Source organism: Oryctolagus cuniculus, chromosome 19 (assembly GCF_051225735.1).
Source record: "Oryctolagus cuniculus isolate XC-2025 breed Fujian yellow rabbit chromosome 19, ASM5122573v1, whole genome shotgun sequence".
NCBI lineage: Eukaryota > Metazoa > Chordata > Mammalia > Lagomorpha > Leporidae > Oryctolagus > Oryctolagus cuniculus.
In genome coordinates, this window is record NC_142885.1 from 65,177,825 (window position 1) to 65,193,095 (window position 15,271).

The 15,271-nt window shown below is 49.0% G+C and overlaps 2 long non-coding RNA genes across 5 annotated transcripts in view; one reads left to right on the top strand and one right to left on the bottom strand.

The window, feature by feature from the left end:
- LOC108176777 (uncharacterized) overlaps positions 1 to 619 on the bottom strand; it is a 99,304-nt gene extending 98,685 nt beyond the window's left edge. The window contains exon 1 of the long non-coding RNA XR_016226096.1: positions 492 to 619. This is a non-coding gene — a long non-coding RNA (uncharacterized LOC108176777). The remainder of the gene's footprint in view (positions 1 to 491) is intronic.
- A 119-nt stretch (positions 620 to 738) lies between these two features.
- LOC103348543 (uncharacterized) overlaps positions 739 to 15,271 on the top strand; it is a 70,880-nt gene continuing 56,347 nt past the window's right edge. Inside the window, exons 1-5 of one of the 4 annotated variants that reach the window (XR_016226092.1) lie at positions 739 to 890; positions 1,235 to 1,430; positions 3,690 to 3,784; positions 3,930 to 4,134; positions 5,665 to 7,768. This is a non-coding gene — a long non-coding RNA (uncharacterized LOC103348543). Of the gene's footprint in view, positions 891 to 1,234; positions 1,431 to 3,689; positions 3,785 to 3,929; positions 4,135 to 5,664; positions 7,769 to 15,271 lie in introns of those variants that run through there. The other 3 variants (XR_016226093.1, XR_016226091.1, XR_016226094.1) reach the window with 3 other exon arrangements.

Below are 15,271 nucleotides of genomic sequence, written 5' to 3' on the forward strand. Positions count from 1 at the left end.
GAGCTGGACATGCGAAGGAGGCTCCGATTCACCCAGCGTTTACACAAATCACCAGTTTCACAGCTGAAGACTGAGGGAGGGACGAGAACAACGAACCAGTAACACATCTCTCACCCTCACTCACACAACGTGGCAAGACCTTCCAGACCACGGGGGCGGGGAGAGACAGATGGGGGAGACACGGTTAACTCCACAGTTAGAGCGGGCGGCTGTGCGGGGAGCTGATCCCTGCTCCACCTCACCGCGGCGCGCTGGTCACGGCTCCTTTCCCGTGGAGCGTCGCAGAGCGACATAAAACACAAGGAACCCCAAATAATCACGAAAATCACATAGAAAAACCACCAGGGCTGCACGGACTGGTTTCGCCTAAGCACACCAAGGGGGTCATCGGCTGCGACTTGTTTTTTGCATTCGTCTCTACAGGACGTCAGAGTCCGGGCCGAAACACGCTCACTCCTCCCCGTCACAGGTCGCAGCCAGGGGCACCTCACCTTGCTGGCCTCCGCAGGCCGGGCCGCCATCTTCCGCGCTCTCAGACATGTCCGCCGTCCTCAGGGTCGGGGCAGTGGGGTTCCCGCCGCCAGACAGATGCGGCTGAGTGCGTGGAGGACAGGGGCACGCGTGTCTCCGCGTGCATGGCCCACGCGGAACCGGGGAGGGTGGCAGGGGGCTCCCGGGCCCGAGCAAGCGCAGGGGCCGCGGCCTCGGGCCAGGCGCAGCAGGATCGATTGCTTTGGCCTGCACAGGCTGCCTAGCTGCACCGGGCACGTGATCTCCGCGCACCCGGAAGCGGACCGTCCGTCCGGCTGTCCCATCTGGACCCTTGCGCGTGCGGCTTTATCAGCCGTGGTAGTGTGTGCGCGCTTGGCCGGCCCGTGACGGTAGCACAGGTGCGCAAAGCCTGGGCCGCGCTGGGCAGGGAGACCGGGGTCGGGGGTGGGCACCGTGCTCCAGGGGGCGGGCGGCGGGCTGCCCTCTCGAAGCCGGCGTCTGCGGCCAGGGAAGAAAGTGCGGTGTAAGAGTCGGCCCCGAGGGTGCTGGCGACAGCTTCAGGCCCGCGGTATGGGGGTCCTGGGGCGGGGCGGGGGCACTGCAGGTCTCCCAGGACAAGTAGTGCCCGCTTGTTTGTGCTGAGTGCAGAGAGCGGCAAACTGACTACAAATACTACTACTAGTACTAGTACTACTACTATTACTAGTACTAATGCTAGTACTACTATTACTACCACCAACAGCACACACGCCACAGGGGAGAGCGCGGGAAGTCGGATGCAGGACGCCCAGGCCTGTCTTCCGGGCAGCAGGTGGCCTGAGGATGCCTGGACACTTGACCCGGAACCATTTCTGAAGTGGACAGAGTGGGGCGGCGCCCGGGGCTGAAGCTGGACTCTGCCTGCATTGGCGGGAGCCGTGGCCAACGTCCAGGACCAGGTGTGAGCTCCGGCCCTTGGCCGACGTGGACAGCAGGTTCGGGTGCTGTGCCCTGCTGGCCTGGGTGTGTGTGTGTGTGTGTGTGTGTGTGTATGTGTGCGCAGAGGGGGACGGAAGGGCGGGCCGGGCTGCGTGCAGCAGGGACCCTGGGCTCTGGGGGCCCGCGTACCCCGGAAACACCTGCTCTCTGGGGGTAGCCCCGGCCGGGCTCGGGCACCCGGCCCACGCCCATCTCCTTCCCGCCCGGGGCCCAGGCTCTCTTTCAGGCTCCGGGAGATGGCCACGTGGGTGCTGTTATGGTTCCCCGACACCAGGGTGTTGCTGCTCTGGGTGGAGGCGTTTCGCTGTCTTCCTCCCCACCCTGCTCGTCCTTATCACCGTCCCTGCCCTGGTGCTGGGTGCGCCTGGCGTCTTGGTGGGCTTGCTGGTGCCGAATGAGGTTTTGATTCAAGGTGAAGGTTCGCTCCCAGGTCTGACACTTGGACGATGCACGTGGGCATCTTCCTAGGTGTGTTATTTATATTCCAGTAAAGAATTTTGGGAGACTCTGGAACCTTCCCTGAATGGGTTGTATTTAACAGTGGCACTTCAGCCAACGCTAAGGAGGAGCTGGTTTTAGGCGGCGGCTGCCCCACAGCCCCGCGTACCCCACCATCCACAAGTACACAGGATGCCTGTTGGATGCCTGCATGGGGTCATTCCCAGATGTTCCAGGGTCTGAAAACTCCCCAGGAAGGCCCTGCTCATTCATCTTCGTGGTAAAGTGATATCCCGCCTACAAAGTGTGCTGAGGGGAGCGTGGCCAGCTGCCATCTCTTTAATATTTAGAAAGCTGCCTTCATACCTCCTTGCTCTTCCTGCATGTTTCTCTCTGCATTTGTGGTCTCCAGTTTTCTGGGAATTCAGTGGGATGGTTTCTTATCTGTTAGCTTGTCAGAAACAGGCGTGAGGACAATCAAATGTTCATCTATTCACATCTGGTGTTCTGCAGGGAACAGCGTTTAGACCCCTACCGTGTTTAACTGTATAAATGGTTTCTATCTATCATCTAAATCAGAACTGCTTATGTGCAGAGCACACTGCATTGGATCCACACAGGATCCGTGCTGGGGAGGGCGCCTGCTCTCTGGACCTCTGTGAACGCTGGGAACTTAGAAACCGTAGGCCCTTATCTTTTCATGAGGATTTCTAGTTGAAGTGTAGCTTGCAATCAATGCACCGTGGGGTGTGTGTGTGCGCGCGTGCGTCCATGCACATGTGCACACACACATATGTGTATCTTTAGGTGTGTGCATATCTGCGTCTTCGTTTCTTACTGTGCCTTTATGCATTGTGTACATTTGTGTCATAAGCAGTTCCCGCGTGTCTTTACGTGTTTCTCTGTGGACTTGCTATCGCATGGCCTGTTGCTGTCTGTCTGTCTCTCTGTTTAACTGTGATGTCTCTCTGTACGTCTTTGTGGTCCTCTATGCCAGCAGAGGTTTGTGTAATTGTGTTCGTGTGCCTCTGGTCATCTTGTTTATGGGTCTTCCTCTGCGTGTGGTTTTAGTGTGTGTGTGTGTGTATGTGTGTGTCTTATAAATGCTCCCCCTGTCCACATCACCTCCTTTTCTTCTGTGGCTGGAGGCAGACCATCCATCTTCAAGTCTGAGGAAAATTGCTGGCCTGGACCATGGCGGCAGGAGCCGGCTATCTTTGTGATGAGTCTGAGGCGTGGCTTGCAGGGCCTCTCGGGTCTGCCCTCACCCTCAGCTGTGCAGCTGTCTGCTGCAAAGCCTGCAGTGGAGAGGCATTGCCAGTGTTGGAATCAAGGGCTCCTTCTTTTCTGCTGCTCACAGGGTCTGCACACAACCCCTCCGTGGCCTCGCTCACTGCTCCCCACGAAGGAAGATGCTTGGAGATGGTGGGCGGGCCTAAGCAGTCCGTTCTCCTGCCAGCTCCCAGTAGCTCTTGTCTCGAAATGTCCTTGTTTGCAGGATAAGCAGCACTGTTGGCTCTGTTGACCAAGGGCTGTGATTTAGGTGTAGTTTGTTCCCCAAGGGTGCTTATGTAGGAAGGCTGGTCCCCAGGGTGGTGATGGTAAGAGGTGATGGAACGTTTCAAAGGTGAGGCCTGGTGGGAGGTCCTTAGGTAACGGGAGATCCTGCCTATAGAAGGAGGTAGGATAGCTCTCACGTGACTTCTGAGTTCTTACAAGAGTGAGTTGTTATAAAAGCCTTAGCCTGATCCCTGATTTACTCTCTGGCTTCCTGTCTTAAGGAATGGTCTCTTCCTCCCACGCGTGCTCCATCCTCCATGACACCTTCACCAGAGCCGAGTTGGTGCTGGTGCCGTGCCCTTGAACTATGAGCTAAGTAAACCGTTTTCCTTTGTGAAGTTAGCCTGTCTCAGGCATTTGATTATAGTCATGACAAATGTACTGATAACAAAGTTCCTCTCTTTGCCTTAACAAATGTTCTTCTCTTTGTCCTCTGCTATTCCCTGATTTTCCCCTCTGAGTTCTAGGAAGGGCTCAATCTTTCAGCCTTACCATGTCACCAGGAATCAAGAGGATGGTGACAACTTTGGCCCATACTGTCACCTGTCACCACTGTCATCCATCCACCACTTGGATTTACATGGTTTACTTTATGGAGCTCAAAGGCCTGGGGCTTTGCACGTATGACCTCCTTCAACGCGGAAGTTGGAATGATGACACAGGCATGTAAGTTGCATTTTCCCAGCAACAGGTGTTGACTGAACAATTGCAGCGAGTCTACACAATGCTAAGGCTTGTATGTCAGTTCAAGTTCTCAATATTCACCACAACTTTAGGCAGCCCATGTTATTGTATTCTTCTAGTAGACAGGAAAAAGGATATCAAGAGAGGTCAATCCATTTATATGAGCTCACACTGCTGGCAAGTAGTGAGGCTGGGGAAAGAACACAGACTCTGTAAACGTGTAGCCCAGTTTCTTCACCACCACGGACTGGAGATACTGGATCTGGCTAAGCCGCTGAGCCACGCAGGTCCTGTGTCCGTGACTGTCTTGGGACCAGTGACACTGAAGATGGCCTCATAGTTTTGGACAGTGCTTGGGCTACTGGCCCAGCAAATGCTTCCTGCCTAGAGGCTTCTCTGTTCTTCCAGATTGGCTGCTTTTCTTAACATTCGTGCCTACCCTGTTCTCCCAGTGGTTGCAAGAGCATTGATGTGAGGGCTGATGTCATGGTAAAGCCACCACCTGCTATGCAGGCATCCCATATGGGCGCCGAATTGTGCCCCAACTGCTCTACTTCTGATCCAGCTCTCTGCTAATGGCCTAGGAAAAGCAGCAGAAGATGGCTCAAGTATTTGGGCCCATACCACCCGCGTGGGAGACCCAGATGAAGCTTCTGGCTTCTGGTTTTGGTCTGTCCCAGCCCTGGCCATTGCGGTCATCTAGGGAGTGAACCAGTAGATGGAAGATAACTCTCTCTCTGTCTCTCTCTTTCTCACTCTGACTTTCAAATATATAAATAAATCCTTTTAAAAAGAGAACAGTGGTGTGGGGTTGAGTTTGACTGGGGGAGTTAAGGAGATGTTAGTTAAAAGATGCAGGAGTTCATGTACACAGGAAGAATTTCAAGAGATTTATTGTGTATCCTGGTGACTGTTGTTAATAGCAACATGTTGTATTCTTGAAAATTGCTAAGAGATTAGATTTTTTTTTTTTTTTTTGACAGGCAGAGTGGACAGTGAGAGAGAGAGACAGAGAGAAAGGTCTTCCTTTTGCCGTTGGTTCACCCTCCAATGGCCGCCGCTGCAGCCGGCGCACCGCGCTGATCCTGGCAGGAGCCAGGAGCCAGGTGCTTTTTCCTGGTCTCCCATGGGGTGCAGGGCCCAAGCACCTGGGCCATCCTCCACTGCACTCCCTGGCCATAGCAGAGAGCTGGCCTGGAAGAGGGGCGACCGGGACAGAATCCGGCGCCCCAACCGGGACTAGAACCCGGTGTGCCGGCGCCGCAAGGTGGAGGATTAGCCTATTGAGCCACGGCGCCGGCCCAAGAGATTAGATTTTTAGTGTTCTCATCACAAAATAATGTTAAGTATGTGAGGAGAGTCATATGTGAGTTCACTCTTTGTAGCCATTCCATAATGCATAGTGTTTCAAAATATTGTGCACACCAGAAATAAATACAATTTTTATTTGTCAATTAAAAACCGTGAAAAAAGAACATCAGTGTCAACTTTAACTCCTCTCCTTTTCTGCAGCCTCCCATGTGATGTGTGACTGGCTCCAGCCAACTCCTATCTTCTGAACACATTAAACATATCCCAAAGCCAGCCATGTCTCTCCACTGCTGCTGTCCTGCTGCAGGCCCTGGCGCCTGTCTGGACATGCCACAGCCGCCTAACTCATCTTGCTGCACTGCAGTTACCTGTGTTGTCCATTCTGCTTGCAGCAGCTGCAGTGACTGTGGTCAGTCTCTCTGATCATGTGTCTCGTCTCCAGACCTGCGATAGGTTCCCATCTACCTCAGAATAAAAGCCAGACTCCTTCCTGTGAGACCCAAATGATGCGATGCACTGTCAGCTCATCACCCACTGCTCGCTCCCTTCATCACTCCATCTACACTGACCTCATTTACTCTCAGTCATGCGTGGAACACAAACATGCTCTGAGGCCAGCCCTTCTGTGGCCTGGGATGCATTCCCTACACTCACCTGGCCTGCTCCCACCTCACTTCCTTTGGCCAGCTCGGTAGCAACCCTCTCAGGTAAGCCCTTCCTCCATCCCTAAAACTTCACCTGCTCGTCACCAGTTCATGGCATACTACTTCACCATTTTCCTTAACACCCATCACCTAATTTTGTATCTATGTGTATCTCTCTCTCTCTATATATATATGTTTGTATATATATTATATTTAAGTATACATATGTATAAGTATGTGTGTATACACACACACACACACACACAACACAGATGTATGTTTATTTTCTATCTCCCTGCTAGCAGGAGCACAGAGATCATGGTGTGTTGATTCTTGCTATGTAACAACACATAGTAAACTCTTGGTTTATATCTGCTGAATGTTGACAACACATGCATGAAATACAAAGTTCAAAAGGCACAGAGCAAAAATGTCCATTCCTTTATTTTTTTTAACTTTTATTTAATGAATATAAATTTCCAAAGTACAGCTTATGGATTACAATGGCTCCCCCCTCCCATAACTTCCCTCCCACTGCAACCCTCCCCTTTCCCGCTCTCTCTCCCCTTCCATTCTTATCAAGATTCATTTTCAATTTTCTTTATATACAGAAGATCAGTTTAGTATACATTAAGTAAATATTTCAACAGTTTGCACCCACAAAATACTGTTTGAGTACTCGTTATAGCATTAAGTCTCAATGTACAGCACGCTAAGGACAGAGATCCTACATGAGGAGTAAGTGCACAGTGACTCCTGTTGTTGACTTTACAAATTGACACTCCTGTTTATGGCATCAGTAATCTCCCTATGCTCCAGTCATGAGTTTCCAAGGCTATGGAAGCCTTTTGAGTTCACCGACTCTTATCTTATTTAGACAAAGTCATAGTCAAAGTGGAAGTTCTCTCCTCCCTTCAGAGAAAGGTACCTCCTTCTTTGAAGACCTGTTCTTTCCACTGGGATCTCTCTCATTTAGGTGTGTTTGTTTGTTTGTTTGTTTGTTTTTGCCAGAATGTCTTGGCTTTCCATGCCTGAAATACTCTCATGGGCTTTTCAGCCGGATCCGAATGACTTTAGGGCTGATTCTGAGGCCAGAGTGCTGTTTAGGACATCTGCCATTCTATGAGTCTGCTGTGTATCTCACTTCCCATGTTGGATTGCTCTGCCCTTTATTTATTCTATCGGTTAGTATTAGCAGGCACTAGACTTGTTTATGTGATCCCTTTGACTCTTAGTCCTTTCATTATGATCAATTGTGAACAGAAATTGATCACTTTGTCCATTCCTTTAGCCATGCGTCTTCGCTGCCTTGAAGCAGGGCTGTTGCTGGTTTTCCTGTATTTTCTAGAAATGTTCTATACATACACATTTAAGTCTGCATCTGTATCCATACCTGCAGCAGTGTCACACACAGGTTGTTTTTGATCTTTCTTCCTTTACTTGGTCTCTTGGCAATCCTTTTTCATCAGACATGGAGAACGGCTTCGATCTTTTTAACGTTGGCTTATTATGTAATTGTAGAAACAAGCACATACTGTTGCATCAGTCCCCTGTTGATGAATTTCTGGGCAGCTCCCAGTATTTTGCTCTCACAGCCATGACTGTAATAAATAAAGCAATGCTTGCATCATTTCTCACAAATGCAAGTGTCTGTGGATGGATTCCTAGAAGTGGAATTGTGTTGGATTACTTTTTAAAAAAATCAATGCTTGGCAAGTTCAGCTTTCTTGAGAGAGGTATTCATGGCAGTGCTGATCCAGGGGGTAATGGTGCTACTGTGTCTCATTATGTCAGAATTAAAAATCGACTCATTATGTAGTTAATGGAGACTTGCAATGATTGCTAAAAAGAAAGCTCAGCCCCTCCCACAGATACCATGAGTCTCAGAGGTCGTAAATGGCAGAGCTTCAAGAGATGATTTTCAGGGAATAGCAGAAGACCTAATTTCCTTTAAAAACAGCCTGAAGGTGAGGCCTTAACTTCTTCACTACCACCGTCTGTAAGTTGGATTTTGCCTGTTGTCTCACCAGAGATTATTTTCTCTCTTCTTTTTTTTTTTTTAAATTTTTAAAATTTATTTGACAGGTAGAGTCATAGATAGTGAGAGAGAGACAGAGAAAGGTCTTCCTTCCGTTGGTTCACTCCCCAAATGGCCGCCACGGCCGGCGCTGCACCAATCTGAAGCAAGGAGCCAAGTGCTTCTTCCTGGTCTTCCACGCGGGTACAGGGGCCCAACGACTTGGGCCATCCTCCACTGCCCTCCCGGGCCACAGCAGAGAGCTGGACTGGAAGAGGAACAACCGGGACTAGAATCCGGCACCCATATGGGATGCCAGCACCACAGGCGGAGGATTAACCAAGTGAGCCACAGTACTGGCCCTATTTTCTCTCTTTGTATGCAGTTGGACTTGGTGATGATGTGTGGACCTAATAGAGCTTGTTCTACAGCAAAAGGCTGAGCAGAGAAAGGGGAACCCCAGAGTAGCTGCCATGTTATGCTTGGTGTGATTTTCTGGATGTGACGGTTTTTCTTTCTGCAGCAAAGGGATAGGAGTACTCGCCTGCACAGGACTGTCCTGGGCATTTTCTATGCATTTATTTAAAAATACTTACTACATAGCACCCAGGTGTAAGGCTCCTCTAGGCTCTGGGAGTGCGGACTTGACCAGCATTCACGACATGGGTATTCTTGGTACTGTATCTGCCACAGAGCAGGACCTCCATCTGTGGAGGCGTTTGGAAGTCGCCATCCTCAGAGGGCCATGGGCACTTGTTCTGTGTGGGTGAGTTGGAGTGCAGGGGGCATAGCTGAGTGTGCCCTGGGGGGTGAGGTTTTCAGGAAGGGAAGGTGGTTGAGTGCAGGCAGTTTTCCAGGAGAGGACACATCGTGGGAAAGGCGAGAGGTGGGGGAGGATCGGGGTGTCTGCAGCACTGAGGATCCTGGCCCCCGTCCCCAGCGGGCCAGCTTCCTGCCCTGCTGTCACACTGGCTCCCAGACTCTCCTCTGCCCCTCACCAGGTGAATTACAGACTGTGTGGCTCTCAAACTATGTGGTTTCTCTCCTTGCTGTGACCTCAGCTGGAGCAGGTCTGACTCATTGCTCTCCACATCCTACTGCTGAGCTTCCTTCCACACAGAGCCCACGCACTTCCTCCAATCCTTTGCACTCTGTGACCTGAATATTTTAGCAAAATGCCCACCGTAGGCCGACTTTGGCTCATGTGTGTTCTTTGTCTTTGCTGATGTTTTTTAATCATTCTCTTTTGACTTGATGAATGAGTCTTGGCTTCTCACAACTTTCCTGAAGACCCAGGGTAAAAAAAACATCCTTTCCGGTAGCTATAGCAGTTGTGAGGGAAAAAATGAGCCTCCTCGATAGTCAATAAATCACTTTGTCACCTTAATCTTTTATTGATCTCAATAAAAGTTGTATTTTGTTTCTTAACAAAAATCCACCAGGGAAGACATCCCATACAGGTGGGGTACAATGAAAGTAGCAGTCAGGCCATCACCTCCTATGGTTATTTATGGGAGAGCAATGGATTTGGAGGGGCAGAGAGGGGGGCAAGAGGCTAAGAAACCATTCTCGCAAGTGATGCATCATATTTTAAAAGACACACTTGACTCCAGGTAGACCACTCACAGACGAGACTCTGCCGCTGTATTTTATGCAGACTTTTGTAAACAGGTCATAAACATCTTGCTTCTCCAAGCCAGGGAAGCCGAAGCTCTCTGCTGCTTGCCCATAGTGCATCTGTGCAGTTGGTTAAATTTAGAACGTGGCCATCACCGGAGTCCAAGCCAGCTCTCTCTCTAGGGGAGGGTTATCAAGGTCGGTTACTCACAGAGGAAGGGGGAACATTTTGTCAGGTCTTGGAATCAAACTTTTGTTAAGGTTTGGAATAAATAGATTTTCCCCTCTGTAGAGATGTAAAGAAAGCCCAATAAAAAGTGGCCTTCCCTGTTAATGTTTGTGTCTTGTTCATATCCCTCCAGGGAGAAGCAAAGGGAGGGTTTGGTGATTTGGGTTAAAGTAAGAGAAAGTCGTAAGCCAGAGCAGTGCCTACACACAATGCTTTTCTCTCTTGCCTGTTATCTGTGTGACTCAGTTCTGTTGTTTGTACCAGGGCTTTTTCTGCAGGGCACTAGGGTTTCCATTTTCTCCCTGGGTTCTGAGAGTTTGATGGCATAGTGTCACCACAGTATGAGTGTGAGTCAGGCAAGGTGTCTGGCTTCAAGGAGCTTCCATTCCTGGGTAAAACAAGATGTGATGGAAGCATAAAGCTTGGGGCCTACCAGGTACCCAACGCTTGGAGGCTGAAATGTGTTTCCATTTTCTTCATTGGATTGATGGCTGTCATAGCACCTCTGGGCTCAAAAATTATGTGTGTGTATGTGTGTGTGGCAATGAGGTCCCTGTCGGAGCCACCTCCTGAAGAGATTAATGCAGCTGTCATGGGATCCATGTACCAATACACTTTCTCTTTAAGGAAAGACAGGAAGCAAGTGATTTCCAAAGAAGGATTTTGGTATAGCTGTTTAGTAATAACTAACATAAAATGAGTGCTATCACTGGGCAGTCACCATAGGATTCTGTAAATAGCAGGCATCATTTATTGTGTGTTTTTTTGTGTGTGTGCAAAGAATTTACCTAAGAGCTTTTCATGTGTTCATCTTGAAATCTTCCTAAAAACCCTTGGTTGTAGGTTCAGCTGTCATCCCTATTTTACTGTGGCACTAAGAGGCTGGGGAGCAGTGCCCAAAGTCTCCCCCCAGTGAGAGTCCAGATCCATGGTCCGTGCTGTATTATTCACACTCTGTGATCCTCATTCTTCCTGAGGTCGCCTCTTGCTAGAGTGAGTTCAAGGTCTTACCGATTATAATTCCCAAACCAGGCGTGGAAGATGCCCTGATACCCATTTCGTTAATCTGGGATGTTGGATGGGAACACACTTACAAACAACTAATTTTGATTTCCTTGGATCAGATGAACCTCACATTCCAGGAGCACTGGATGCATCCTTGCAACTGGGCTTCTGTGTGCTTGTCCCTTAAGCACCTCCGGCTGTGAAGAGGGAAAGTCTCCAGCAGGACCTACCCAAGCATCAGATGGAGGCAGTTTTGAGCTGGCCCTGAGCGTTACGCTCAAGCTGGAGTGCGTGATCCCCTGTGCTGTCTCCTCTTTGCTACCGGCAGTAGGATGGGCCATGCAGCTCATTAGCATATATTGCTTGGGATAGGTAGAGAATGGGGAAATGTCTTTAGAAGATTTTACTTGTCCTTGCCCATCCATATGCAACAGTTTATCCTTCCGTAGATTTTGGAAAGCTCAGGTCTGCGTACATTCAGAGAAATATAAAGCAATATATAAAACAAAGAGTGTTGTTAGCAAAACAGATGCAGCGTTAATTGCATTTGTGAAAGCAGCATAAATGAAAGAATACATTTAGTAGAAAATTCTTTTATGAGCTCAGATTTTGCAAAGCTGGCTTCTCTGAAAAGGTAAAGAAAAAAAAATAACACAGTTACTAGAATTAGAACTTTTAAAAATCATTTAAATTGATGCTAAGGGAGCCAATGATTTTCATTCAGATTTTTTTTTTCCATTTGACAAATATTTGCTGAAGGTCTAAGTCCTGCCAGAGCATGTGATCGATGCTTTTGATAACAAAGAGTATCTCACTCTTGTCTTCAAGGGGCTCCAAGTTTAAATGCCTAATAAATATTTAGGGAAGTGGGGTGGGAGGTAGAGGGACAAGAGGGGATTCTGTAATATTTGGGGATATTGTTGTCACAGCTGAGAAGAGGGTGCTATTGGCAGCAAGTCGGTAGAGGCTCTGGAGGTTGCTATGCTTCCTACAGTACACAGGATGGTCCTCACAACGGGAAATCATTTGGCCCCAAACGCTAACAGTGTCAAAGTTGAGAAATTAATGAGATCTACAGTTAGGGCATGCATGTTATATAGGAACACAGAAAGAGGGCAACAAATGCAGGTATTGGGAAGGTTTTTAGGACCAGTGTGGCTTGATAGATAAGAGCCTCCGTGGATGTGCAGAGGCCTAGCTGTATACAAGAACAAGGTAGATTCAGGCTTAGCACGTTGCATGTGGAGTGTTTGGGGGCAGGAGAAAGCCATTGGGGTGACATTGTAAAGGCTTTTCAATGCCGTAATTAGGACTTAGGAGACTTCTGTTAAATCAGGGGTCAACAAACCCCGACCCAAGGACAGAGTCCTTGTTTTTGAATAGCCCATTAGCTGAGAATGGTTTTCCATAGAAGGGCATAATATTTTGTGGCATGTGAAAATGATATGCAATTCAAATTTCAGTGTCCAAAAGTGGAGTTTACTGGAACATAGCCGTGCTCATTTGTTTATTTATGGTCTGTGGCTGCTTTTGCATTATGGCAGCAGAATTACGTAGTCGTGATAGATAGAGACTGTGTGACCTGCAAAGCTAGGAATAGTTACTACCCGGCCCTTTATAAAAAAAAAGTTAGTTGACGCCTGAGTTAAGAGAACAGAAGACCATGTGATCACTTTGCAGAAACCTCGACCACCGCAGTTTGCAAGATGACCTAGAAGCTGACAAATCTTGACTGAAAAACTTGCTCATCCAATCAAGGTATTTGTTTATTAAGGCGATGTATCAGTCAGGATGTGCTAGGCTGTGCTGGGGAAACAAGCAAACCCATAGAGCTTTGGCTTCCGAAGCTGGTTTCTCGCTGCTAATTATGTTCACCGTAGGCTGGCTGGGGGTGTGCTCCTTGCCATTTTCACACCAGGACCCAGGCAGAGGCCTCTCTTTGGAATATTTCAGCTGTTGTGGCAAGCAGAGGGAGAAACAGATAGAGTGAGTCACACTCTGGCTTTGCATAGTTACAGCTCAGAGACGCATACATGCTTCCAATTTCATTCCATTTGACAAAGCAGGACTTGGTGCTTCCTTGGCTTGGCAAGGCAGACAGAGATGGATCTCCTCCCGCGGGTTAGACACCACCGGCAGTAGTGGAACTCACAGAGATGAGGACACTGGGCCTCTTGCCATTGCAGAGGTAGAGTGGTGGGGACGAGAGTGAGAGGCAGAGTCCCAGGGACTCTTGGGTGCCTTGCTGTTGGTGAATGGGTGGAGGATAAGCTGGTGGATTCGTTTGGAGCAAAGCGGCTTTGGGGTGTCCATGGGAAACTGAGGTGTGGGAACCTCATTAGGAAGCTGTGGACATAGGTCTGAATCTCAAAACACGTGTAAGAAACTAGTGATTACTCTAGATTTTTATTTCCCTTGTGTTAGTAGAAAGTGGTTCTCTTAAATGAGAGGATGCAATACAAAAGTGCTTAGCACAGTTCCAGGCACCAAAAAAAGTAATATTAATGTTTTTTTTTAAAACAATTATTCTTTTTCTTAAGAATCAGGTGGAACCATGGAAACAACTTGAAAGCCACTTTTGATTTACTTTGCCTGACTTTGGCCTTGTGGTCATCGCAGTAAAGCTGCCTAATAATACACACCTTGTCTGTTGTAGTAAGCTGGTGTTGCTGAGCACACACCGTGCTAACCTATATATCTGTACTTTACTCACAGCCACTCCTGGGTCCAGGTGCAGCACAATGCTATTAACCTGGAGCAGGCTTCTGAATAATTGGAATGCTATTTGGATTTGTATCTTTCTAGTAAAGGAAACAGTGAGTCTACCCTTACCCCAGTACTTGAGAACTCCCAGACTTAGGGGATATGGAATGTGCAGGAACAGGTCACAGGGGACCGTCTCTGCTGTGTCTTCCGCAGCAGGTCAGAGAGAGAAATACATGGTAGCCCAAACTGTAATACCCTTTGGTTTCCCTGGGAAGGAGGAATCTTCACCCATGGTAGAAAAAATGGGCTCAGAGCAATCTAATTCAACCAAGCAAAATTGATTAGAGATTTAGGTACCATAGACACTTGCCTATCAGTACTGGCTTTAACTTCCTAAAATTAATCAGTTCTGAGGACTAACTCCACTCAGTCATTCAACAAATATTTGAGTTCCCACTGTATCTTAGGCCACTCTTCTAGGGTTTGTGGAGTGAATGTTAAGTAAGACACATAAATTCCCTGCCTTTATTTTCTGGAGGGGGGTATATATAAGTGGGTAATAGACGTGCAGTATACTATTGGGTTATGATAATTCTCAGGAGAGAAGCGAGCAAAGCAGGGTGGAGGGTCTGTGTCATGTGGAACAGCAGTGTGCATCTGTGTGTGGGGTGCAAGTGTCTCTGTGGTGTCTCCAACAGGGCAGGCAGGAGAGCTCTCGCCGTGCAGGAACCGCGTAGGCAGAAGTCTGGGTGCGGGAGGATTGCACTGTGGCCGTACTGCAGGAGAACCTCTCCTATCACAGGGAAGGAAACCCACAGCAGTGCTGGCATAGGAAGATGTTTGCTGTGTTCTCAGATCAGCAGAGAGTCCTGTGTGACAGGGCCAGGCTGAGCTGATGGAGAGAGCTGGGAGATGAGGTCATAAAGAATGTCTAGGAGCAAGTCAAGGGAGGGAACCTGGATTTTACAAGGGCTGATGGGGGCCGGCGCCGTGGCTCACTAGGCTACTCCTCCACCTAGCAGTGCTGGCACCCCGGGTTCTAGTCCTGGTCAGGGCGCCGGATTCTGTCCCGGTTGCCCCTCTTCCAGGCCAGCTCTCTGCTGTGGCCCGGGAGTGCAGTGGAGGATGGCCCAAGTGCTTGGGCCCTGCACCCCATGGGAGACCAGGATAAGTACCTGGCTCCTGCCATGGAATCAGCGATGGCCGTGGTGGCCATTGGAGGGTGACCCAATGGCTAAAGAAAGACCTTTCTCTCTGTCTCTCTCTCACTGTCCCCTCTGCCTGTCAAAAAAAAAAAAAAAAAAAAAGGGCTGATGGGAAGTGACCAGAACATTGCAGCAGGAGACACAGTGTGAGCCTCGTTTCAGACGGACCTGGTCACCTTGACTGTCCAGTGCGGGGTGGGGGGTGGGTAGATCGTAGGATGGCAGAAGTGGAACCAAGGAGGCCAGCTTGGGGCTGTTGGGGTTGATCAATGACAAGGGTCATCATTGAGAAGGAGCAGTCTACTGAGTGGGGACCCACTTTGAAGGAGGAGTAAATACGAATTGCTGAGGCTTTGCAAGTGGTACATGGGAGAATGAGAGGCAT